The 27430-nt window shown below is 39.9% G+C and overlaps 1 pseudogene; it reads right to left on the bottom strand.

Annotated features, from left to right (window-relative positions):
- Nucleotides 1-1073: 1073 nt before the first annotated feature.
- The window catches only part of LOC126070281 (elongation factor 1-alpha 1-like), a 52172-nt pseudogene continuing 25815 nt past the window's right edge, over nucleotides 1074-27430 (bottom strand).

Here is a 27430-nt window from a genome sequence, read left to right as displayed (position 1 = left end):
ATGATGCAGTTCTACCCTGTCCTATAGGGTCACTATGAGTCAGAATCAACTCACTGGCAACAGGTAAGAATGAAGAAGGTCCCCGAGTGGTGTAAACTATTTGTGCTTGATTACAAACCTAAAGATTGGTGGTTCAAACTCACCCAGTGACAATAAGGAAGAAAGGTCTAGCATTCTGTTTCTGTAAAGAACAGCCAAGAAAACACTATAGAGCAGTTCTACTTTGTAACACATGAGGTCACCACAAGTCAGAATAGTCTATGACAACAGTATGAGGTAGGGGATATAGATAATATTTACTTAGCATTTTGAGTTTTGGGCAGATTTGGTATCCTTGCCAACTCCATCAGCCTTCTTGTCCACTACCTTGATGACACCCACAGCAACCGTCTGCCTCATCATGAACTGCAAAATGACCCAGAGGAGGATAGTCAGAAAAACATTCAACACACCTACACTTGCTAAGGACCAACTCCATGATGACAGCATCAACATATTTCAAGGTGTATGCAGACCCCAAAGATGTACATGGACCCCAAAACTGAGGAGCTGGGCATGACTGAAAAGGCTGATGCTAGATCTAAATTTAAAAAACTCCATTTTGAATTAAACTGCAGCTTGGCCTGAAATCTCTGCTCCTGTTGTTCTGAAAAGACAATTCAGTTTCTTGTAAAAATTTAACTGCTTATAACACAAAACGAGCAAGAATCAAGACTACCTTCTATGAGGAACTGTTTGTTAAAAGATGTTTGTCAAGAATGTTTAAACAGCTTGATCCAAGAAGAATGCCTTGGTCAACATGTCCCAGGGGGTTAGAAAATAGAATTGATAATGTTATGAAAGTTTGTAGTTTAACGACCCCCTCATAACTTTTTGCCATGTACCCCTTTTGCGCCTGTGAGCATGTAGCCCTTTGTTTACCCCACCCGATGAAAACCTTGCTGTCCTCTCAAAATTTGGAACACTCTTGTACCCTGCATGGGTGCTATGGTAGGTCCCAATTTGCCAATCTCTCTATTCCACGATAAAACTTTTTGCTTTCAGTTCTAACAGAGTGTAAGACTGGTGCTTTGCTAGGACAAAGGATTTGGGACACCTTCCAGCTTCTTATCACAAAGGTTCTCAGTCTTCCCATTGAGCTTGGCGATCTTACAAATAATGTGAACAGTGTGGCAAACCAGCACAGATGCAGAGCCAGTGCTGATTTGGCCTGCGTAGTTAAGGATAATCACCTGAGCAGTTGTTATATAAATGGGTTCAAAAAGGCCTCTGTGTACGGTCCCAAGTTGTTTACGTCTTTGAAGTAAGCTGAGACCCATTAGCCCAAAAAGCTAGCTGTTGCCAAACTCAAATTTGTACACATTCAGTTGCTTTAAAATTAGCCCAAGTAAGCAGATTTTTAACTACTTAGAATTTGCTTTCTCTACCTATCCCCCACAGCTGCACCCAACATCAGCTACTCCTAGATAAGATAGAATCCTGCAGTTTTAAGGACCCTAAATAAAGTTTAAGGACCCTTACCCTAAGTAAGATCCTGTTGTCTTTGGAGCTCTCTGACCAAGAGACACCCCACCTTGGTGTCTGCAGGAAGACCTCACTTAGGGACATACAGGTTTTCCCCCTTCCTTCTCCTCTTCCATGGGGGCTTTCCATGCCCTCTTCTCCTTCTGGTGACTCCCTGAACAGATGGAGTCTGAAAGATCTGCTGTGGAGGACTACATCCTGTGTTTGACAGGCAATGCATTGGCTCCTATAAATAACTTGCTGTGCAATGCTCTCTCATGGTCATATCTCCTTTTCTTGATCAACCCCAAATTCCCTTGAAACCACAACAGCATTGAAGCCAGCTACTTCCATTGTTGGGTCATTTTTGCTGTTACCGGTCATGTCCCCATGATAAACATCTTTGACAGACACATTCTTGGTTTTTGGCATTGAAGCCACATTCTCCCCAGGCAGAGCTTTACTCAGTTTCAAAATGCATTTCAACAGACTTTGCTTCATTTGTAATGCTGACTTGGGCAAAGGCAGCCACTGTGCCCAGTCTTGAACACCAGTCTCCACTTGGCCTATGAGATTCAGAGCTTCCAGTCCGTTCATTCTGGTTCAAACCCCTGCTGAGAATTTGCGTTTCTAATAAGTTCCCAAGCAATACTGGTTAGGGGCCAATTCTGAGAAACACTAGTAGAGCAGTGGTTCTCAAAATTTGTTACACAAAATAACAAATGTTGGAGAGGTTTTGAAGAGTTTGGAACAATTATGCATTGCTGGTGGGAATGTAAAATGGTACAACCAGTACGGCACCTCCTTAAAAAGCTAGAAACAGAAATACCATATGATCCACCAATCTTACTTCTAGGAATATACCCTGTAGAAACAAGATCCATCATACTAATAGACATATGCACACCCATGCTTATTGCAGCATTATTCACAATAGCAAAAAGATGGAAACAACCTAAGTGCCCATCAACAGACACATGGATAAACAAACTGTGGTATATACATACAGTGGAATACTATGCAACAATAAAGAACAATGATGAATCTGTAAAACATCTCACAACATGGGTGAATCTGGAGGGCATTATGCTGAGTGCAATAAGTCAATTGCAATAGGACAAATATTATATGAGATCACTATTATAAAAACTCAGGAAAAGGTTTACACACAGAAAGAAATAATCTTTGATGGTTACAAGGGAGGGGATGGGTGGGGAGGGAAAATCCCCAGCTAGATAGTAAACAACTGTTAACTTTGGTGAAGGGAAAGACAGTACAATATACAGGAAGTCAGTACAACTTGACCAAGGCAAAGTTATAGAAGCTTCCTGGACATATCCGAACACCTTCAGGGATGGAGCTACTGGGGCTAAGGGCTGAGGACTATAGTCTTAGGGGACATCTAGATCAATTGACATAACATAGTTCATAAAGAAAATGTTCTATATCCTACCTTGATGAGTAGCATCTGGGGTATTAAAAGCTTGTGGGAAGCCATCTAAGTTACATTTATTGGTCCGATCCTGTCCAGAGCAAAAGAGAATGAAAAAAACCAAAGACACAAGGAAAATATTAGTCCAAAGGACTAAAGGACCACATGAACCACAGCTTCCAGTGGTCTGAGTCCAAAAGAACGAAATGGTGCCTGGCTACCACCACAAACTGCTCTGACAGGGATCACAATAATAGAGGGTCAGACAGAGTGGGAGAAAAATGTAGAACAAAATTGAAATTCACAAAAAAAGACCAGACTTACTGACCTGACAGAGACTTGAGGAACCTCCGAGACTGTGGCCCCTGGACACCCTGCTAACTCAGAACTGAAGCCACTCCTGAAGTCCACATTTCAGCCAAAGACTAGACAGGCCTATAAAACAAACAGTTACACATGTAAGGATCGTGCTTCTTAGTTCAATCAAGTATACGAGACCAAATGGGCAATACCTGGCCAAAAACAAAGAAGGGAAGGCAGGAAGGGACAGAAAAACCAGACAAATGGATATGGGGAACCCAGAGTGGAATGGGGGAGAGTGCTAACACATTCTGGGGATTGCAACCAATGTCACAAAACAATTTGTGTATAAATTTTTGAATGAGAAACTGATTTGTGCTGTAAGCTTTCACCTGAAGCACAATAAAATTAAAATATATATATATTATAAATAAGAGTCACCTAGGGATCTTGCTAAAATGTAGATTCTGATTCAGTATAGCTGGGGTGGAAATGCAAATTCTCAGCAGAGATTCCAATGCAATAAACTGGTTCAAAATCCTGCAGGGGTCATACAATACTACTAATGTTGTGGAGAACCTGGAGGGACAGGCACTTGTTAGTTGGGCAAGTTGGTGGCAGGATGCAATCCAGAGCTTTAAGCAGTATGGTACCATTGGCATTGCCATTTGTGTTGGTTAATTTTATGCGTCAAGCTGACTAGGCTATGATTCTCAGTGGTTTGGCCAGATACTGGATGGGTTACTATTCCGTGATATGATGTGATGTGATCAATGTGGTGTGATATAAATCACCTTCCATGATGTGATCTGAGGTAATCAATCAATCAGTTAAAAGAGGAGTTTCCTGGGGGATGTGGTCTGCCTCCAGAATATAAATGGATATTCTGGCACAGCTCTCTCAATGCTGCACTCTTCTCATCACCTGACCTCTGGATCTTGGGAGATAAACCTGCGGAAGCCTCCAGCCTGCCACCTGACCTTGAAATTTCATATTCTCCAGCCCCTGCAACCCCACAGAGGTTTCCAGCCTGCACTCTGGCTTACAGATTTGCAATTTGCCAGTCTCTACAATTACGTGAGCCATTTCCTTGAAGTAAATCTCTCTCTCTCTCTGTACATATACATGTCTTACCAGTTTTGTTCTTCTAAAGAACCCAACAAAGACATTTTTCTTACGATGACTTCGCATCCCTTAAACCAATTCATATTAGCACTTAGCTCCAGCATCTCATCATTCCAACCAGATATTGGCACAGATGCTGCAATGTAGGGTTGGTAGCCAATTTTTTTTTAATGTAGGTGTTGACTTCATTAACAATTTCCTCATATCTCTTCTAGCCATAGGTTTGTTTATTAGCATTAGTTCACACCTAGCATGTGAGTCAGAAGGGTATGCTCACACATCTACCCATTCTTGGAGATACCAGCTTCAAATTAACCAACACAAGTAGCAACATTCATAACAGCACTGTCAGCTTGAGACATGCCTGTGATTATGTTTTTAGTAAAGTCTCTGTGTTCTTTTACATCAGTGATGGTCACATAGTACTTGCTGGTGTTAGATTTCCACAGGAAGTTATTGATGGTGATGCCATGCTCATGCTCAGCTATAAGTTTCTCCAGGAAAACTTGAAGGAGACTTTTTCTATCTCAGCAGTTTTCTTATCAAATTTCCAATGGTTATTTTGTTGATTCCACTACAATTATAGATCAAGTGGTATTATGGATTGAATTGTGTCCCCCTCAAAAGATATATGAAGTCCTAACCCCTCTACCTGTGAATGTGATATTATTTGGAGAAATAGTGCCTTTACTTGTAGATATTATAAGTCACACCACAGTAGGGTGGGTCCTACTCCTAGTCTCTTCTGAGTGTTTTATACAAGGGAAGAACAGACATGGAGACAGACTCACACATGGGGGAACACAAATGCCATGTTACAACAGAGGTAGATGCATCTATAAGCAGCCAAGAAATGCCTGGGGCTACCAAAAGCTGAAAAAGACGGGGAAGGATTTTCCCCAAGAGCCAACAGAGAGGGAAAATACAGCCTTGATGATGCCCTAAATTCAAACTTCTAGCCTCCAGAATTTTTTTTTTCTTTAAAGTCATCCACTTTGTGGAAATTTGCTATGGAACCCTTAGGAAATGAAGACAAATGGTGGCTTGAATCTATGTGTCCAATGATGACAATGTTAATATGAGTCTTTTCCTTTCCCATTTTGGTTTAGATTTAGCAATGTTTTTCACATACCTATGTTCTCTTGGCAAACTCATTACAAGAAGGAAGCTCAGTTTTTAACTGAGTAGGTTATAGAATATTTTAACAGCCTACTCTAAGGACAAAAACTACTAAAGAACTTGTCTGTCTTTGATACTAATTACATTGGTGGCAAGAACTCCTTGAGACAACCCTGTATGGCAGAATGAAACCATGAACTTTGAACATGTGGATTTAGTAAGTTGCTTCTAGGGAAGCCTGGTAAGTAAGTCTTATGATATTCTATTTCTTATTACATCTATTCATGTAAATTATTTAAAAAATGGAAAGACTCATAGCCAAAGATGTTTTACAATCTTTATATATTATAAAAAAAAATTGTATTTCTATATACTGGCTCCAAACAAAAAAAGGGGAAGTTGTGTTTGAAAGTCATCACTGTCAGTCATTTTAGGAAATAAAGACAGAGTTAGACCCTATCACGTGTTCAATATTCACATATTAAGCATAGTGGTTCAGAGCTATGGCTGCTAACCAAAAATCGGCAGTTTACATCCACGACGCACTCCTTGGAAAGCCTATGGGTCAGTTCTACCTTGTACTATAGGGTCGCTATGAACTGGAATCGACTCTACAGCTATAATGGGTAATAAGAGAGAGGATGGGATTTCAAGTTCTTCCCAGACCTCCAAATAGTTCAAGCAAAGGGAACTTAGTCACCAGCAGAGGACTGAGAATGTTGGTGATGGCTCCTCATTCCCTAATATTACCATAATTAAAATACAAGAGTTTTTTTTTTTTTTAAAAAAAGCTTTCTGACAAAGGTTGGCTGTGAATTCGTCACTCACTGCCTTATAAAAGTTCTTGTTATCAATGTGGGGCCCTGCAAAAAAAAAAAAATTTTCCTAAAATGCACATGCTCTAGACAAATAAGCAAGTGATAATTTTAATAGTAGTGAAAAAAATCGATTAAAGTTTGTATTAATTAAATCCCATTTATGTAAATATCATATTTTCAGTAAATTTAATCTAAGTGAAAGAGTAAAAAAAAAACTAAAAATGCTTCAAAAGTACTGAAAAAACATGCTACATAACTGATGCAAGAGGATTGTATAGCACATGGCTTCTCCAGCTGTTGATCTAGAAACCCTAGGGGTCCATAGAATTAATGCAGGAAATGTAGAAATGTGAACTAATTGGCAACCATAATTTGTAGGCTGAATGCAAAAATCAACCAACTTCTTTTTTATATTTTTTTCCTGTTGTGATTTATGTACTATAAATCCATATTCAATTATTATTACTATATTCTCAATAAGCAAATGCAATATGTATGATTACTATTATGAGTGGTCTGTGATATTTTTATTTTTATGTTGTTTATATAATTAGAAAGTTTAGGAATCATTGACATATTGAAAATGTTATATTACCTTCTTAAGCTTAAGTTTCTTCAACTATGAATGGAAATTTTAACGTCTACCACGTAGAAATGTAGAGTGGATGTTGAGGGCATTCAATAAAAGTTCATTTTCCTTCTTGCTCTAGGAAGTATGGTTATCCTTCTTTTCTTGTTCACTGAATGCATTCAGGCTTTGGGCTTTTCCTCTCCCACTCTTCCACAGACCAAGGTGAGCAGCTGCCTATAAATTCCTCCCAGCCAGTTTTTCTGTGAGTGTTTTCATTTCCCGAGACACAAAATTTAACGGATCTTAGACATCTCTTCCAAAGAGCAGCTGGTGGATTCAAACTGCTGACCTTTTGGTTAGCAGCCGAGCTCTTAATCACTGCACCACCAGGGCTCAAACCCATTGCCGTCGAGTACATTCCTACTCATAGTGACCGTACAGGACAGAATAGAACTACCTCATAGGATTTCCAAGGAGCGGCAGTGAATTTGAACTGCCAACCTTTTGGTTAGTTAAGAGCTTGGCAGCTAACCAAAAGATCAGCTGTTCAAATCCACCAGCTGCTCCTTGGAAACCCTGTGGGGCAGTTCTGCTCTGCCTTACAGGGTTGCAGTGAGTTAGAACTGACTCCACAGAACCTAACGACCACAACAGACATCTCTGGCTTTCTGATGTATTCAAACAGCCTCAGTCCAAATTTCTTATGAAATAATGATTGCAGGATAGCAGAGGGAAATTCTCTAGATGTGTAGAGAGAAATAAGTCTCCTAAGCAAATTTCCCAACATAATCCTCTGAGGGAAAAAAAATTTAGCACATTTCCCAACATAATCCTCTGAGGGAAAAAAAATTGTATCTATAACAGAGCACTGTAATTAAGTGGCAATTACACTGCCAATTCCCAGTGGCATAGCTTGGTTCATGAAAAACAAGGTAACAGATTTAGGACTAATAGAGTCTAGACTCTTCCTTTTGTCTTCAGTGATTACCAGTTGAGCTGATTTGTCATTGTTGAATGTGGTATACCAAACTATGGAAAATTATTTCATCCATGTGATTCTTTTTTTGCTGTTGTTGACTTTTTTTTTTTTAATTGTGCTTTAAGGGAAAGCTTACAAACCAAGTCAGTCTCTCACACAAAAGCCTATATACACCTTGTTATATACTCATAGTTGCTCTCCCTCTAATGAGACAGCACACTCCTTCCCTCCACTCTCTATTTTCATGTCCATCCAGCCAGCTTCTGACCCTCTCTGCCCTCTCATCTCTTCTCCAGACGGGAGCTGCCCACATAGTCTCGTGCGTCTCTCAATATCTAAATAGCAACTTTAATAGCACTTATCTCTCTTGAGAAAATTACTGCTACTTGGAGCCTAATTCTACTACCTTTGTGACCACTAATTAAACACACTCACTCAATAATCATATGTACACAACACTTTACTAAGTAAATTGAAGACTGAGCATAAACGTGGATTTACACAGGCAGAGAATTTCAGGAATAATTGGATTCTGTGATGGTTAATGTTATGTGTCAACTTGGCTAGGCCATGATTCTCAGTGGTTTGCCAGACATTGTGTGATCTTCTTCTATTTTGTGATCTGATATAAGCAGCCAATCAGTTGGAAGGGGAATTTCCTCAGGGGTGTGGCCTGCATCCAATATATATGGATGTTGTGGCAAATCTTGTGCTGTCTCTTTATCCTGCATTCATCTAGTCATCTGCTGACCTCTGGTTCTTGGAATGTGAGCCAGCAGCCTGCCACCTGACCTGCAGATTTGGAATTCGTCAGGCACAGCAACCTCATGAATCAGGAGAAGCCACCAACCCGATGGCTGACTCATAAATTTGGGACTTGCCAGCCTCCACAATTGCATGAGCCATTTATTTGAAATAAATCTCTCTATATTTATGGAGCCCTGGTGGCACAGTAGAAATCCTTGTGGCACAGGGTTAAGTGCTACAGATCTTAGCTGAAAGGTTGGCAGTTCATTCCACCAGGGACTCCTTGGAAACTCTATAGGGCAGTTCTACTCTGTCCTACAGAGTTGCTATGAGTCAGAATCGACTCAATGGCAACAGGTTTGTTTTTTGGGGGGTGCACAATGTTTAAGAGCTTGGCTTCTAACTGAAAGGTCAGCAGTTGAAATCTACCAGCTGCTCCTTGTAAACCCTATGGGGCAGTTCTATCCTGTCATATAGATTTGCTATGAGTTGGAATCTACTCAACAGCAACCGGTGTATCTATTTATACATATGCTTCTTTGGTTTTGCTCCTCTAAAGAACCCAGTTGAAGGCAGATTCCGAAATCATAGTTACCAATTCAGAGAAGCCTTTGGAAGAATAGGTTATCCAGAGTTTTCTTTCTTGATTAATAACTATTCATCTCTCAACTTTACAGTGGTGTTGCTTAACATTAAAAAAAAAATGCTATCAATACCATGGGCATAATCAATATTTTTTTTTGTTACTGTTTGGGAAGTGATTATATATATATATATATTTCAAGGAAACCTTGGTGGTGTAGTAGTTAAGAGCTATGGCTGCCAAGCAAAAAGTTGGCAGTTTGACTCCACCAGGTACCCCTTGGAAATCCTATAGGGAAGTTCTGTCCTGTAGGGTTGCTGTGAGTTGGAATCGACTTGACGGCAGTGGGTATATACATATCATTTATAAGATACAAACACACTGTATGAAACTTTTAGAGCAGCTGTTACTGGTATATATATATATATGGTTCATTTCCAGCTTTTCTATTGTGATATACTTAAGGAAAATTCTTCCTCTAACTTTATTGGTCTAACATTTCCCCCTCAAGGTAGTAGTAGTAGAGAGTAGGAGAGTGGGATAGAGAGAGGGATTAATCCACAGATTTCATCTGTAATGACTTCCTTTCTTTAATTCTGTAATTCAGTGAAAAGAATGAGTGTAGTTCAAAACTCTCATGCCAAATGGCACCGTACTTTGAAGGTACAGCTCAGTTTTTCAAGGCCATGGGACTGTGCCATGAACTTTAGTGTGCAAAAGCCATGATGTAGCCGAAAAGGAGTCTCGGAAAGGGACTAAACCAAAAAAAAACCAAACCCATTGCCACTGAGTCAATTCTGATACATAGCAGCCCTATAGGACAGAGTAGAACTGCCCCACAGAGTTTCCAAGAAGCGCCTGGTGGATTCGAACTACTGAACTTTTTGTTAGCAGCTGTAGTACTTAGCCACAATGGCACCAGGGTTTCCACCAGAAAGGGACTAGAGGACATAATATATAAAGGCAAAATGTAAAGGCCAGCAGGTAAAGTGAAGCAGTCTCTTTCAGACCAGTAATTCTGCCCTTTTTTTAATTTGAATTTTGTTCTACATTTTTCACCCATTCTAACCAGAACCTTCTATTGTGATCCCTGTCAGAGTGGTCGATAGTAGTATCCAGGCACCATCTAACTCTTCTGGTCTCAGATTAGAGAAGGGTGTGATTCACGTGGGCCATTAGTTCTTTGGACTGATTATTTCCTTGGGTCTTTAGTTTTCTTCGTTCGCCTTTGCTCCAGGCAGGAAGAGACCAATAGTTGCTTCTTAGATGGCTGCCCACAAGCTTTTAAGATCCCAGATGCTACCCACTAGGGTAGGATGTAGAACGTTATGAACTGTGTTTTGCCAGTTGACCTACATGTACCTGGAGACTCTGGTCCTTAGGCTTCAAGTCTAGCTCAGTCTCTAGAGGTGTTTGGTTATGTCTAAACAGTTTCTGTAACTTTGCCGCCTATTTGCTCTATTATGTATGTGAGTACACATGCAGCATTTACAAATATGTATACATAAATATCCACAACCATACCTATAATATGTACCTGGATGTACTCCTATATGACCTACCTCACCTATTTAGCATATATATTAGTCTATGTATCCACTCACAAATCATTTGTTACCACTGTTGTTGCAAGATTGTATATGTTATTGCACTTACCATTATTGCCCTTTGTTCTTGTGTACCTCTCAGTGTCTTCCTTTGTCTTGGTCACATTGTGCTGATTTCCTCCATATTGTACATTGCCTTTCCCTTTAACAGAATTAACGCTACTAGTTAGTGATTCTCCCTCCCTCCCCCTCCCAGCCCTGGTAACCATCAAAGAATGTATCTTTCTGCATGTAAACCTATTTCTGACATTTTATAATGGTGGTCTCATACAATATTTTGTGATTTACGTATTTCACTCAGCATAATTTCCTCCAAATTCATCCATGTTGTGAGATGTTTCAAGGATTTATCATTATTCTTTATTGCAATGTAGTATTCCATTGTGTGTATGTACCACAGTTCATTTATCCATTCCTCTGTTGATGGGCATTAAGGTTGTTTCCATCTCTTTGCTATTGTGAATAATGCTGCAGTGAACATGGGTGTGCATATGTCCGTTTGTGTTACGGCTCTTATTTCTCTATGATATATGCCCAGGAATGAGATTTCTGGGTCATATGGTAATTCCATTTCTAGCTTTTTTAAGGAAGCGCCATATTGTTTTCCGTAGTGGTAGTACCATTTTACATTCCTACCAGCAGTGTATTAGAGTTTCAATTTCCCCACAACCTCGCCAGCATTTGTTGTTTTCTGTTTTTTGATCACTGCTATTGTTGCCAGGGTGAGATGGTATCTCATTGTAGTTTTGATTTGCATCTCTGTAATGCTAAATGTCATGGATTGAATTGTGTCCCCCCCAAAAAATATATGTCGACTTGATTAGGCCATGTGTGGTTTTCCTCTCTTTTGAGATTTTCCTATGTATTACAAATCGTAATCTCTGTCTGTGGTTAAAGAGGGTTAGGGTGGGATATAACACCCTTGTTCAGGCCACATTCCTGACCCAATGTAAAAGGATTTTGCCTGGGGTGTGGCCTGCACCATATTTTATCTCTCAGGAGATAAAAGGAAAGGGAAGCAAGCCGAGAATTGGGGACCTCATACCACCAAGAAAGTAGAGCCAGGAGCAGAGCATGTCTTTTAGACATGGGGTTCCTGCACCTGAGAAGCTCCTCAGCCATGGGAAGATTAAAGACAAGGACCTTCCTCCAGAGCTGACAGAGAAAAACTTCCCCTGGAGCCAACACCGTGAATTTGGACTTGTAACCTACTAGACTATGAGAAATTAAAATTCTCTTTGTTAAAACCATCCACTTGTGGTATTTCTGTTACAGCAACACTAGATGACTAAGACACTAATGATAGTGAATATCTCTTCACGTGTTTGTTAGCCACCTGAATATCTCCTTCAGTGAAATGTTTGTTCATATCCTTTGCCCATTTTTTAATGGAATTGTTTGTCTTTTTGTTGTTGAGATGTCAAAGTTTTATACAAATTTTATAGATTAGACCCTTGTCAGATATGTCATAGCCAAAATTTTTTTCTTAATTGGGACTCTCGTTAAAGGTGAAGATTCCCAGGCCTTGCCCCAGCTTTACTGATTCAGAGTCTCTGCATGGAATCCAGCAATGTGCATTCTACCAAAACTTTAATAATACTTGTGCACATCAAAGTTTGAAAAACCCTGATAGAAGTGTTATTTACTTAACAAAATAACCACGAACTGACTTGTAAAAGGAGATTGGACAATACCTAACACTGTCTTTTTTATATCGTTCTCATATTGTTGTTAGGTGCTGTCGAGTCGGTTCCAACTCATAGTGACCCTATGCAAAACAGAGCGAAACACTGCCCGATCCTGCGCCATCCTTACAATCATCGTTATGTTTCAACCCATTGTTGCAGCCACTGTGTTCAACCACTTCATTGAGGGTCTTCCTCTTTTCCACTGACCCTGTACTTTGCCAAACATGATGTCCTTCTCCAGGTACTGATCCCTCCTAACAACATGTCCAAAGTATGTAAGACACAGTCTTGTCATCCTTGCTTCTAAGGAGCATTCTGGATGTACTTCTTCTAAGACAGATATGTTCATTCTTTTGGCAGTCCATGGTATATTCGATATTCTTCACCAATACCACAATTCAAAGGTGTCAATTCTTCTTCAGTCTTCCTTATTAATTGTCCAGGTTTCACATGCATATGACGTGAGTGAAAATACCATGGCTTGGGTCAGGTGCACCTTAGTCTTCAGGGTGGCATCTTTGCTCTTCAACACTTTAAAGAGGTCCTTTGCAGCAGATTTGCCCAATGCAATGCATCTTTTGATTTCTTGACTGTTGTTTCCATGGCTGTTGATTGTGGATCCAAGTAAAATGAAATTCTTGACAACTTCAATCTTTTCTCCATTTATCATGATGTTGCTCATTGGTCCAGTTGTGAGGATTTTTGTTTTCTTTATGTCGAGGTGCTATCCATACTGAAGGCTGTGGTCTTTGATCTTCATTAGTAAGTGCTTCAAGTCCTCTTCACTTTCAGCAAGCAAGGGTGTGTCATCTGCAGGTTAATGATTCTTCCTCCAATCCTGATGCCCCATTCTTCTTCATATAGTCGAGCTTCTCAGATTATTTTCTCATCATACAGACTGAATAGGTATGGTGAAAGGACACAACTCTGATGCACACCTTTCCTGACTTTAAAGCACTCAGTACCCCCTTGTTCTGTCCAAACAGCTGACCCTTGATCTATGTACAGGTTCCTCATGAGTACAATGAAGTGTTCTGGAATTCCCATCCTTTGCAATGTTAGACATAATTTGTTATGATCCACACAGTCAAATGCCTTTGCATAGTCAATAAAACACAGGTAAACAACCTTCTGGTATTCTCTGCTTGTATTGTTCTCAGACATTCATTAATTTATTAGTTCAGCAAATATTTCTTGAACCCTTACTAAATTCTAGGCTTGGGATTTAAAAATGATTCAGATGGTCCCTGTTGTCCTGTTTTTTGCTACTGAGATATTTCAAATTAGGGTCATAAATGGTATAACAAAAGTGTGCACAAGGCAGAGCTGGACCCAGAGTGGTAGAGGAGAAAGAACAGCTGTCAGCTTGATGGAGAAAGATGCATGTCCTCCAGTAAAAAAGATACATATGAAGAAAACTAAAGATAGAGGGACCAATCAGGAGATCAGTGCAATGATTCAGGAGAGATATGGTTAGTGTATAGGCTGGAGACCTCAGGCTATAGCTTACGTCAAGACCCTGGACCAAATGGAAGGTCAGGGACACTGCACCTCTCCCCAGGAGCCCAGATCTTTGTGCTCTTTGTGAGACAGCCATCAAAACTGAGGAAAACATAGGAGTCTTAACAATTGTGCTGGAACCTACAGAACTGAACATTAGAGACTGTGACTCAATTCCATGTCCCAGTGGGAGACACTGTTGCCTGGCCCTGCCTCTTTCAGGACAGGTTCAGCAATGGGGAAGACTTGAGTTGTACCTGGAACTAGTTTACCTGATTCAAGGAGCTGTGGAAGATGGGGGCTAGGGTGATAAACTTGGCTCACACCCAACCCAGTGCCCTCGAGTCGATTCCGGCTCATAGCGACCCTACAGGATGGAGTAGAACTGCCCCACAGAGTTTCCAAGGAGCACCTGGTGGATTCGAACTGCCGACCCTTTGGTTAGCAGCCGTAGCACTTAACCATGACATCACCAGGGTTTCCACCTGGCTCACAGAAGGGCTTATAATTCATCTGTTTATAATATCTATTCCCCAAGTGAAGGCAGCCAGGACCCCCAATTTTCCTCAAGTATGCAGCCCTTTTCTTACTCCTCCTGCAGTTCTTCTGCTCTTGGAACCCTCTGGGGATACAGCAATGAAGCCCTAGAGTATTTAGGTTATTTGGGGTTAGGCAATACAGTCAATAACTGTCTCTGAAATTTTTTTTTTTTTTTTGTCCCAGAATAATCATTTTCACAGAAAGCTATTAGACCTCTTCATCCAAGTTTCTCATTTCTTCAAATACTCACACATATGCATCTTGTTTGATTGGTTACCCATCGAAAGAAGCTGACTAATCCTAAATGAAGGCAGTGTTGGCCTCCATGACAGCAGCGTGTTCCCACACATTCTTTTCTACAACATCTACATGCTTTCCTTCTTTCTGGCTTTCAGATTCAAAGTCAAAACAGAATGTCAAACTTAAAGTCTCCTGAAGAGTGAACTCACTGGGGCTCAGTAACATGTATATTGTACTTGTTGCTTATTAAAATTTCCCCTAGTGAAGGTTAAATAAAAGAAATGAACAGCAGACATCACTTCAGTAGGAAAAGGTATAAATCTAAATAAAAAGGGTTATTCTTAAGACCAATTTTTACAAGTCTCTGAACCAGGATAAAATCTGGACAATTTTGGTTGGGAATAACAATAATGTCTTTAAAGATCTCTTTGGCCTACAGTGTAACAACAACCTAAAGACTTAAAAACACAAACCAATAAAGCCTGGAATATTTTTCAAGAGATGAGAAGACTAAAGGTATCAAGTAAAACAATGGGAAATAAAATATATAGATCAAAATCTTATTCTAAATCAGCCTTCAGGTTAGTCTTAGTTTCCTAGAGCTTCCTTAACAAAATACCAGAGAATGGGTGCTTTCAGAGAACAGAAATTTGTTTTCTCCCAGTCCTTCAGGTTAGCAATCCAAATTCTGGGCACAGGCAGAGTTATGCTCTCTTTTGGTCAACTCTAGAGAATGATCCTTCCTTGTCTCTTTTGGTTTCTGGCAGCCCTGGGTGTTTCTTGGTTTGTAGACAGGCCCTCACATGGTGTCATCCTCCAGTGTGTGTGACTCTGTTCTCCTGTCTGTTCTCACCTTTTATAAGATGCCATTCAAAAGCGATTAGGACTAAGACCCACCCTACTCCAGTATGACCTCTTTAAACTTAACTGACAACAAAAGAGAAATCTTATTTCCAAACAAGCTCGCATTCACAGGCACAGAAGTTAGGATCTCAACATATCTTTTTGAAGATGGAACCCTGTTTGTGCAATGGTTAAGAGCTACAGCTGCTAACCAAAAGGTCAGCAGTTTGAATGCACCAGGCACTCCTTGGAAACCCTATGGGACAGTTCTACTCTGTCCTATAGGGTTGCTATGAGTTGGAATTGACTTGACAGCAATGGGTTGGGTTTGGGTGGCTTTGGAAGGGACACGATTCATTGATAACAACGTTCCAGCCTCTTGAAGGTATGGCTCAAACAATATTCTATGTCGCACAGAGACAATATTATTGGGCAGGGTGAGAGGAGGGCTTGAAAATACTCCATGTGGAATTAAGACTTTCTGGAGCCATTGAGGCCAGGTAACTCCCAAAAGTGTTACCTTGAGGACTTCTTTAAACCTTGAACCAAAACTATGCCCTGAAGTCATCTTTGAACCAAATAATAGTTTAGCCTAATTAGAAAAGAATGTCTGCATTAAGTATTATATTCTTTTAAAGAATTATCTATATGAGATCAGGTTGCTAACAGCAACTCAAAAGGATAGATGAGAAGCTTAGGGGGAAGGAGTGAATTTACGTCAATGATGGTGAAACAGTTTGGAGAAGGTTGCTGGGAAAGGTGGCACAGCTTGACAACTGTAACCAATGCCACTGAATTGTAATACAGAGATAATTGGTGTGTTTTGTTATATGTATTTTCACCAAACAGTGAATGAATGAACTAAAAAACCATGTGATCTGCCTGTCCCCCACAACAGTTTTCCCATTTGGAAACACTTGTAACCTGCCTACATCCTCTGTCTTAGAGAAATCAGCACAGGTCTATCATGTCACAGAACTGCCAAACTCAATATCCTTAGAAAAAAAAATGTGCAATAACAGAACTTTTGGTTTTGGGGGCTAATCTTGTCTTCATACAGTTAGATGAGTCTTCTCAGTATGGAGAAGCATAGCCAGAGGCAAGCATGCATTTCCTTTAATAAAAAATAGCTGTGAACTCAAGTCATTTAACCATGTGAAACTAAGTAGAGAGTCAACAATAGGCCTCCAGCAGATTTAAAAACTTGCAAATGAATCCAAAATATTTTCGGGCCTGAGTAAGCCCAAGATCATTTTAGGGAGTGGTATATTAGGATCATATTTCTGAGAGAAAATATTATGATGTCAGATAGCTCATTCATATAATCACCACAAAATTCACTTGGCTTGTTTGCAGTCTGTATGACTCAGCAGATAATTCCTGAGTCTTTCATTAAAGAGATCGTTTTCTTAAAAGCTGAGGTCACTTGAAATATGAAAAGAGTCAGAAATTTTTGATCTGTGAATTCTGAGTCTACTACAACCTATGTGACCAAAAACAACCCCCGAATCTTTCTGGTTCCTATTATATTTGTCTATAAATGGGATATGAGGAGAAAGCAAAGTACCTGTAATAAGAAATAAGATATTCTATCCTAGCAGAAGCAGAGGTGAATTCCTTCTCTCTTGCTCTATCCCTTCTACTGGCCAAGGTCATCTATCACATCAGCTTGCCACCCTGGATGAAAAGCCATCCTCCTGTGGCTAATGCTAGAACTGCAGGTATGATGTCTGGAGGGAAATGACTTGTTGTCCAGGGAAGCGTCTCTCCCCTTTGTTTTCAGGGCTCCGTAAGATCACATGGTCCCTTGGTGGTGCAAACGGTTAACCTCTTGGCTGCTAATGATATATTTGAGAACACTCAGAGGTGCCTCAGAAGAAAGGGCTGGTGATCCAAACCAGGAAAATCAGCCATTGAAAACCCTGTGGAGCACAGTTCCACTTTCACACATATGGGATCGCCGTGAGTTGGAAACACCACCACGGTAACCAGTTAACTCTAAGGCAGGGCTTCGAACCAGTTGGTGACAGTTCTCCCCCTGCTGAGAATTTGCATTTCCACCCCAGATGTAATGAATCAAAATTTACATTTTAACAAGATACTAAGGTGATTCTTATGTATACATAATACTTTTAACAAGAGATATAAATAAGAATCACCTGGGGATCTTGTTAAAAATGTAGATTCTGATTCAGTATATCTGGAGGAGAAATGCAAATTCTTAGCAGATGCTGGGACCATAATTAACCAGTCTGAAGCTCTGCTCTAAAGGGCATATTCTTTGAAATATAAAGTTAAGTCTTTTTGTTCTTATTGTTGTTGTTAGGTGCCATCTAGTTTGTTCTAAGCCATAGCAACCATATGTAGAACAGAACTAAACACTGCCCAGTCCTGTGCCATTCTCACAATCATTGCTATGTTTGAGCCCATTGTTGCAGCCACTGTGTCAATCTATCTCGTTGAGGGTCTTCTTCTTTTTCACTGATCCTCTATTTTACCAAGCGTGATGACTTTCTCCAGGGACTGGTCCCTCCTGATAATATATCCAAAATGTGAGATAAAGTCCTGCCATCCTCTCTTCTAAGGAGCATTCCAGCTGTCTTTCTTGCAGGACAAACTTGTTTGTTCCTTTGGCAGTCCGTGGTATATTCAAGGAGCCCTAGTGGTGCAATGCTTAAGAGCTCAACCACTAACCAAAAGGTCAGCAGTTCAATTCTACCAGTTACTCCTTGGAAGCCCTGTGGAGCAGTTCTACTCTGTCCTATAGGGTCACTATGAGTTGGAATCGACTCGACAGCAAAAGTTTTTTTTTTTTTTTTTTTTTTTGTATATTCAGTATTCTTTGCCAACTCCATAATTCAAAGGCATCAATTCTTCTTTGATCTTCCTAATTCGTAGTCCAGCTCTAGCATTCACGTGAGGCAACTGAAAATAACATGGCTTGGGTCAGGTGCGCCTTTGTCCTAGAGGTGACATCTTTGCTCTTTAACACTTCAAAGAAGTCTTTTGCAGATTTGCCCAATACATCATTTGATTTCTTGATTGTTCCTTCCATGTATGTTGATTGTGGGTCTAAATAAAAATGAAATCCTTGACAACTTCAATATTTTCTGTGTTTATCATAATGCTGCTTATTGGTCCAGTTGTGAGGATTTTTGTTTTCTTTGTGTTGAACTATAATCCATACTGAAGGCTGTGATCTTTGATCTTCATCAGTATAAGTGCTTCAAATTCTCTTTACTTTCAGCAAGCAAGGTTGTATCATCTGCATAACGCAGGTTGTTAATGAGTCTTCCTCCAAACCTGGTGCCCTGTTCTTCTTCATATAGTCCAGTTTCTCAGATTATTTGCTCAGCATACAGATAAATCATGGTGAAACAATACAACCTTGACTCCCACTTTTCCTGATCTTAAACCACGCAGTATCCCTTGTTCTGTTCAAAGCACTACCTCTTGGTCTATGTACATAGACCTCATGAGCACAACTATATGTTCTGAAATTCCCATTCTTTGCAATGTTATCCATAATTTTTTATGAGCCACTCGGTCAAATGTTTTTGCATAGTTAATAAAACACAGGTAAATATCTTTCTGGTATTCTCTGGTTTCAGCCAAGATCCATCTGACATCAGCAATGTTATCCCCTCGTTCCACATTCTCTTCTGAATCTGCCTTGAATTCTGGCAGTTCTCTGTCCATGTACTGCTGCAACCTTTTTTAAATGCGCTTCAGAAAAAATTAATTGCGTGTGATATTAATGATATTTTTCAATAATTTCTCCATTCTTTTGGATTGCCTTTCTTTGGAATGGGAACCGATATGGATCTCTTCTACTCAGCTGGCCAGCTAGCTGTCTTACAAATTTCTTGGCATACACGTACGAGCATTTCCAGTGTGATTCCGTTTGTCGAAACATCTCAATTAGTATTCCTTCAATTTCTGGATCCTTGTTCTTCACCAATGCCTTCAGTGAAGCTTGGACTTCTTCCTTCAGTATCAGCAATTCTTGAGCATGCTACCTCCTGAAATGGCTGAACGTCAACCAGTTCTTTTCAGTAAAGTGACTGTATGTATTCTTTCCATCTTCTTTTGACACTTCCTACATCATTCAATTTTTTGCCTATGGTATCCTTCAATATCGCAACTCAAACCTTGAGTTTTTTCTTCAGTTCTTTCAGCTTGAGAAATGCTGAGTGCGTTCTTCCCTTTTGGTGTTCTATCTCCAGATCTTCACACATTTCATTATAATACTTTATCTTCTCAAGCCATCCGTTGAAATCTTCTCTTCAGTTCTTTTACATGATCATTTCTTCCATTCACTTTAGCTGCTCGACATTCAAAAGAAGTTTCAGACTCTCTTCTGACATCCATTTTGGTCTTTTCTTCTTTTTCCTGTCTTTCTAATGATCTTTTTTCCTTTCTTCATGTGTGATGTACTGATGTCATCATACAACTTGTCTGGTCTTTGGTCTTTAGTGTTCAATGCGTCAAATCTAATCTTGAGATAATCTCTGAATTCAAGTGGGGTATACTCAAGGCCATGCTTTGGCTCCATGCACTCCTTCTAATTTTCTTCAGCTTCAACTTGAACTTGTATATGAGCAGTTGATGGCTGTTCCACAGTCGGCCCTTGGCCTTGTTCTAACAATATTGAGCTTTTCCATCATCTCTTGCACAGATGTAGTTGATTTGATCCCTTTGTATTTCTTTGTATTCTGGTGAAGTCCATTCATATAATCATCATTTATGTTTTTAAGAAAAGGTATTTGCAATGAACAAGTCTTTGGTCTTGCAAAATTCTATCATGCAATCTCCACCATCATTTCTGTCACCAAGGCCATATTTTCCAACTACTGGTCCTTCTTCTTTGTTTCCAATTTTCTTGTTCCATTCACCAGTAAGTATCAATGTAACTTGATTGCATGTTTGATAAATTTTAGACTGCATTAAGTTCTTAAAGATCTTCAATTTTTTCCTCTTTAGCATTAGTAGTTGGTGTGTAAATTTGAGTAGCAGTATTAACCAGTTTTCCTTGTAGGCGTATGGATATTATCCTATCGTTGACAGCATTATACTTTGGGATAGATCTTGAAATGTTCTTTTGATGATGAACGCAAGGCCATTTCTCTTCAATTTGTCATTCCAAGCATGGGAGACCATATGATTGTCTGATTCAGAATGGCCAATACCAGTCCATTTCATTTCAGTAATGCTTAAGATATCTATCTTTATGTGTTCCATTTCATTTTTGATGACTTCTAATTTTCTTAGATTCATACTTCATACATTCCACATTCCAATTATTAATGGATGTTTGCAGCTGTTGTCATTTTGAGTTGTGCCACATCAGCACATGAAAGTCTCGAAAGCTTGACTCCATCCAAGTCATTAAGGTCGAATCTACTTCGAGAAGGCAGCTCTTCCCCAGTAGTGCTCTGAGTACCTGAAGGCCTCATCTTCCAGCACTGTATCAAACAATGTTTCACTGCTATTTGAAAGGTTTCACTGGCCAATTTTTCTTTTAGAAGTAGATCACTAGGTCCTTCTTCCTAGTCTGTCTAGTGGAAGACAGACCAGCAGAAGACAGTGGAATCTCCCCTGAAACCTGTCCACTATGGGTGACTCCACTTGTATTTGAAATACCAGTGGCATAGCTTCCAGCATCACAGCAACACACAAGCCACCACAGTATGACAAACTGACAGATGAGTGGTGGAAAAGTCTTTTTATCTATCCCATATTAAAAACTCTTTCACTTGTTATTGTGTGACCTTGGTATATGCTGGTTGTGGCCAATGGTGTTAGATTTGTCTTCTAAAACACTGGGAATTCAACTTAAGCTAGTTTTCACATTTATGGCTTTTTCCAGATATGCAACTAAATATTGACTAAAACCAAATATGTTCTGAAATTACATGACTTTTTTAGAGATAGATTAGAAGATTGTGTAAGATGCAGTCAGTTGTAACAAGGCTGGCCATATCTCCCGAAACAACATCTGAAAGATACCAATACACTTATTTGGGCAGCTATCTACTAATCCCAGGTGAAAAATATCACAAACAACTTGATTAGTTAATGTTCTCCAAGCTATTCTATTTGCTATAGTCTTTATGTAGGAGATTACTGTACAGGTGATATGCTGTGTGGGATATGGCCTGTGATCTTTAAGGTTGTGTGTCAACTTGACTGGGCCATGATTCTCAGTGGTTTGGCAGTTATGATGTAGTTTGCCAGTTGTATGATGATGTGATCACTTCCATGATGAGGTTTGATATAATGTGATCACTTCCATGATGGGATCTGCCCTTAGTAGCCACTCAGTTGAAAGTGAGTTTCCCTGGGGCTATGGCCTGCATGGAATATAAATGGACTTTGTGGCAAGGTCTGGGGCGTTTGCTCACTCTGGGTCCTGCAGTTGGCTCCTGTTTGTTTGCCCTTCGGTTCTCAGAACTTGAACTAAAAGCTTACCTGCCATCTTGCCTGCAGATCTTGGGATTCTTCTGTCTTTGTCGTCTTTGCAGGCTGTGAGCAAGTGCCCTGCCCTCTGACTTGTTGATCTTAGGTTTGCTGGCCCCTGAGGCTACATGAATCAGGAGAAGCCTCCAGCCCAGCCCAAGTTCTAGCCTCCACAGCTGCTTGAGCCATTTCCTTGATATAAATTTCTCTCTATGCTAGGTGCCGTCGAGTCGGTTTTGACTCATAGCAACCCCATGCACAACAGAATGAAACACTGCTCGGTCCTGCGCCATCCTTACAATCATTGTTATGCTTGAGCTTATTGTTGCAGCCACTGTGTCAATCCACCTCGTTGAGGGTCTTCCTCTTTTCTGCTGACCCTGTACTCTGCCAAGCATGATGTCCTTCTCCAGGGACTGATCCCCCCTGACAACATGTCCAAAGTATGTAAGACGCAGTCTCGCCATCCTTGCCTCTAAGGAGCATTCTGGCCGCACTTCCTCAAGGTAGATTTGTTCGTTCTTTTGGCAGTCCATGGTATAGTCAATATTCTTCGCCAACACCGCAATTCAAAGGCGTCAACTCTTCTTCGGTCTTCCTTATTCATTGTCCAGCTTTCACATGCATATGATGTGATTGAAAATACCATGGCTTGGGTCAGGTGCACCTTAATCTTCAGGGTGACATCCTTGCTCTTCTACACTTTGAAGAGGTCCTTTGCAGCAGATTTACCCAATGCAATACATCTTTTCATTTCTTGACTGCTGCTTCCATGGTTGTTGATTGTGGATCCAAGTAAAATGAAATCCTCGACAACTTCAGTCTTTTCTCTGTTTATCATAATGTTGCTCATTGGTCCAGTTGTGAGGATTTTTGTTTTCTTTATGTTGAAGTGTAATCCATACTGAAGGCTGTGGTCTTTGATCTTCATTAGTAAGTGCTTCAAGTCCTCTTCACTTTCAGCAAGAAAGGTTGTGTCATCTGCATAACGCAGGTTGTTAATGAGTCTTCCTCCAATTCTGATGCCCCGTTCTTCTTCATATAGTCCAGCTTCTTGGATTATTTGCTCAGCATACAGATTAAATAGGTATGGTGAAGGAATACAACCCTGACGCACACCTTTCCTGACTTTAAAGCACTCAGTATCTCCTTGTTCTGTCCGAACAACTGCCTCTTGATCTATGCAAAGGTTCCTCATGAGCACAATTAAGTGTTCTGGAATTCCCATTCTTCGAAGTGTTATCCATAGTTTGTTATGATCCACACAGTCAAAAGCCTTTGCATAGTCAATAAAACACAGGTAAACACCCTTCTGGTATTCTCTGCTTTCAGCCAGGATCCATCCAACGTCAGCATTGATATCGCTGGTTTCACGTCCTCTTCTGAATCCAGCCTGAATTTCTGGCAGTTACCAGTCGATATACTGCTACAACCGTTTTTGAATGATCTTCAGCAAAATTTTGCTTGTGTGTGATATTAACAATATTGTTCTGTAATTTCCACATTCTGTTGGATCACCTTTCTTGGGAATAGGCATAAATATGGATCTTTTCCAGTCAGTTGGCCAGGAAGCTGTCTTCCATATTTCTTGGCATAGACGAGTGAGCACCTCCAGCGCTGCATCTGTTTGTTGAAACATCTCAATTGATATTCCATCAATTCCTAGAGCCGTGTTTTTTGCCAACACCTTCAGAGCAGCTTGGACTTCTTCCTTCAGTACCATCAGTTCCTGATCATATGCCACCTCTTGAAATGGTTGAATATCAACTAATTCTTTTTGGTATAATGACTCTGTGTATTTCTTCCATCTTCTTTTGATGCTTCCTGCGTCGTTTAATATTTTCCCCATGGAATCCTTCACTTTTGCAACTTGAAGCTTGAATATTTTCTTCAGTTCTTTCAGCTTGAGAAATGCCGAGCATGTTCTTCCCTTTTGGTTTTCCATTTCCAGCTCTTTGCACATGTCATTATAATACTTTACTTTGTCTTCTCGAGCCGCCCTTTGAAATCTTCTGTTCAGTTCTTTTACTTCATCAACTCTTCCTTTTGCTTTAGCAGCTCAACGCTCAAGAGCAAGTTTCAGAGTCTCCTCTGGCATCCATCTTGGTCTTTCCTTTCTTTCCTGTCTTTTCAATGACCTCTTGCTTTCTTCATGGATGATGTCCTTAATGTCATTCCACAACTCGTCTGGTCTGTGGTCACTAGTGTTCAATGTGTCAAATCTATTCTTGAGATGGTCTCTAAATTCAGGTGGGATATACTCAACGTCATATTTTGGCTCTTTTGGACTTGCTCTGATTTTTCTTCAGTTTCATCTTGAGCTTGCATATGAGCAATTGCTTGAGCCATTTCCTTTATATAAATTTCTCTCTATGTATGTATTTATATGCTTTATTGATTTTGCTTCTTTAGAGAACCTGGCCTAATACAGGGTCCTAAGCCTTCTGGGTTTTAAGCCTTACTGCCTTTCTATAACTGTGTAAATGGAAACCAAAATGAGAAAGAATTGAGAAATAATAGTTTCACAATACTACTGAAGAAAGTTCTTAAGAAATATCCATCAGGGGGTAGATGCTACTGCTCAGCCAAAAAAAAAAAACCCTTTGCCATTGAGTAGATTCTGACTCATAGCGACCCTATAGGACAGCGTAGAACTGCCCCATATGGTTTCCTAGGAGCACCTGGTGGATTTGAACTTCCAACCTTTTGGTTAGCAGCAGTAGCTCTTAACCACTATGCTACCAGGGTTTCCACTGCTCAGCCTATTGAATCTTAATTACTATGATATAGAATATTGATAGCACAAGAGCTAGGCTGGACTCCGTTATGGACTGAATTGTATCTCCCAAAAATATGTGATGTAAATCCTAACGCCTATATCTGTAGTCATAATCCCACTTTGGGAATGGGTTTTCTTTGTTATGTTAGTGAGATGGTCTTTGTGTAGGGTGTGTCTTGAATCAATCTCTTTTGAGATACAAAAGGAGCAGATGGCACAAGGAAGCAAAGAGACAGAGATGGGGGAAGAGAGATGCAAAGCCACGGGAAGATCTCCCAGGAGCAGAAGCTCAAAAGAGAGAAGGCCCTTCCTCCAGAGCTAACAGAGAAAGAAATCCTTCCTCTACACCAATCACCCTGAATTTGGACTTCTAGCCTCCTAAACTGTGAGAAAATAAAATTCTGTTTGTTCAAGCACTCATTTGTGTTTTTCTGTTATAGCAGCACTAGATAATTAAGACACCCTCCAAAAAGTAAAATGCGGATTGGCTGACTTCCCCAGATGGCAAATGTATCAGTGTTATAACTTTACCATCTCATCTGTACCGCATCTTTTTGAAGTGCCTATTTTTATTGTAAGTATAAACTGTAATACCGCAAAGAACAGCATGATGAACATAATTAATGTGAATCATACATGTAAAAAAACACTGAATTGGTGAATTTTGGTATATATATATTTACCACTATAAAAAAGATTATAAAAGAAAAAAAAAAAGGAAGAATTGGGACTGTCGAAATCTAGGTACTGGGGTAATACTTGAATGGTGTTTAATGAAAATAGTTTTTAGAATTCAGACTATAATTGACACACTGTTGCTCTTTTTTCCTCCCAATCCCTATGTCATTCCATAAATACCCAGTAATACCCAACTATTTACTAGTAAGTGCATTGAACTTAATTACTATTTAAAGACAAATCCCAAATGCCTAATATAGAACAAGTCTATTTATTACCTACTGAACATGCCCAGTTTCATATGAAAGATTGTACTTGAATGTCACTGGGTAGTATATGATACTAGTCATTTTTCGTCCAACTGCGACCTGTGCCAGTGATTTATCTGATTGTAGCCCATTCAATTGTCACGTTTAATATTATACAAAACTACTTAAGAATGATCGAATAGGATTTTGATCTTAACAAGCCATTAATTGGGAAGAAAGCATGGAAAGTCAAATCCTGGGGAGTTTTCCCACAGTACAATTTATTTTTTCCTAATGGGTTTAGAAAAGTTATTTAATAAACTATAAACTTTCTGCCATTGAGTTGATTCCAACTCATAGTGACCCTAGAGGACAGAGTAGGTCTGCCCCATAGGATTTCCAAGGCTATAAATCTTTATGGAAGCAGGCTGCCATGTCTTTCTCCCACAGAGGGGCTGGTGGGTTCAAACTGCCAACCTTTTGAGTAGCAGCTGAGTGCTTTAACCACTGTGCAACCAGGTCTTTAGTAAACTATAAGACCTCGTAAAATTAATAGGCATTATTATGAGAATTTGCCATGTTGGGAAGCTAAGAATCTCATGAGAAAGGCATGTTGACTAATTGCCACGGTATCAATTTAAAAGCCATATCAAATTAAACCTAAATTTTAATGAAGAAAAGCACTGCTAATGCAAAATGAGCTCCGCCGAGTCAATTTCATTTCCCTGCACACTGCTCTCGTTAGACGAAAGAACTTAGGTTCTCAAGAACTGAATGCTGGAACGATAACATGAGCTACAATAAAAAGATTGTGGTGGAATCTGTTGTTTTGTTAGTATCCAGATGCCAATAACTACGTTGGCTTCTGTTCCTACACTACCACATTGTGCCTTCAGTGTATACCTCACCTATTATCCTGGGCTTCAGTTTTCTCATTTCCAATTGCCTTTTAAGACATTGTCCCACCATCATCTTAAAATCAATACACCTAATTAATGTTTAATTTATTTTGAACTTACTATTGTCCATCTGAATAAGAGCTTTAGAACAGAGGTGCCTGGCATATTTAGGGTGGCTGGCCTAGTAGCAGGTCTGACTTAAATTTTGTTAGGAGCTCCTACTTCTGTATTCCTGAGAATGTAACACTGACATCTTCTCATTCATGGTCATGTGGTCTTGGGCCTCTGGCTGGGTGGAACCAACAGACTCTGACCCCCTAGTAATTGCTTAACCAACCAGGCTTTTGCTCCAAAGCCACTCCTAGCAAATAAGGGGTCAGGAATGTGCCCAGGAGGTCATGGGCAGGAGCTCTAAAGTGAAGGCACTGAACCAAAGTAGAGAGCTGGTTTAAAGGCTGAGGCAGATTCCATTTTGTCCCAGTCTCTGCTTCTGTTTCTGAGAAGATGACCCATGACTGTTGGTGGGTATTCAAGGCAGATGCAGCTTGCCATCAGGAAGAACATAGTTGAAAGTAGAATAACTAGTATGTAGAAAATTTTTTTTTTTTTTTAGAAAGGTGCTTACACAGGGAACTTGTCTGGCCATGTCCTCCTTACACAAAGACCTTACCTGGGCATGTCCTTAATGATATACTGAAAATTGCCAATCAGAAGAACTTACATTAGCTAGCCAATCAGAATATTTTTTACTGTTAGTTTCTGAGTCTGGCCT

Source organism: Elephas maximus, chromosome 1 (genome assembly GCF_024166365.1).
Source record: "Elephas maximus indicus isolate mEleMax1 chromosome 1, mEleMax1 primary haplotype, whole genome shotgun sequence".
Classification (NCBI taxonomy): domain Eukaryota; kingdom Metazoa; phylum Chordata; class Mammalia; order Proboscidea; family Elephantidae; genus Elephas; species Elephas maximus.
The sequence above is the reverse complement of the archived record's forward strand: the minus strand, read 5'-3'. Positions and strand labels throughout refer to the sequence as shown.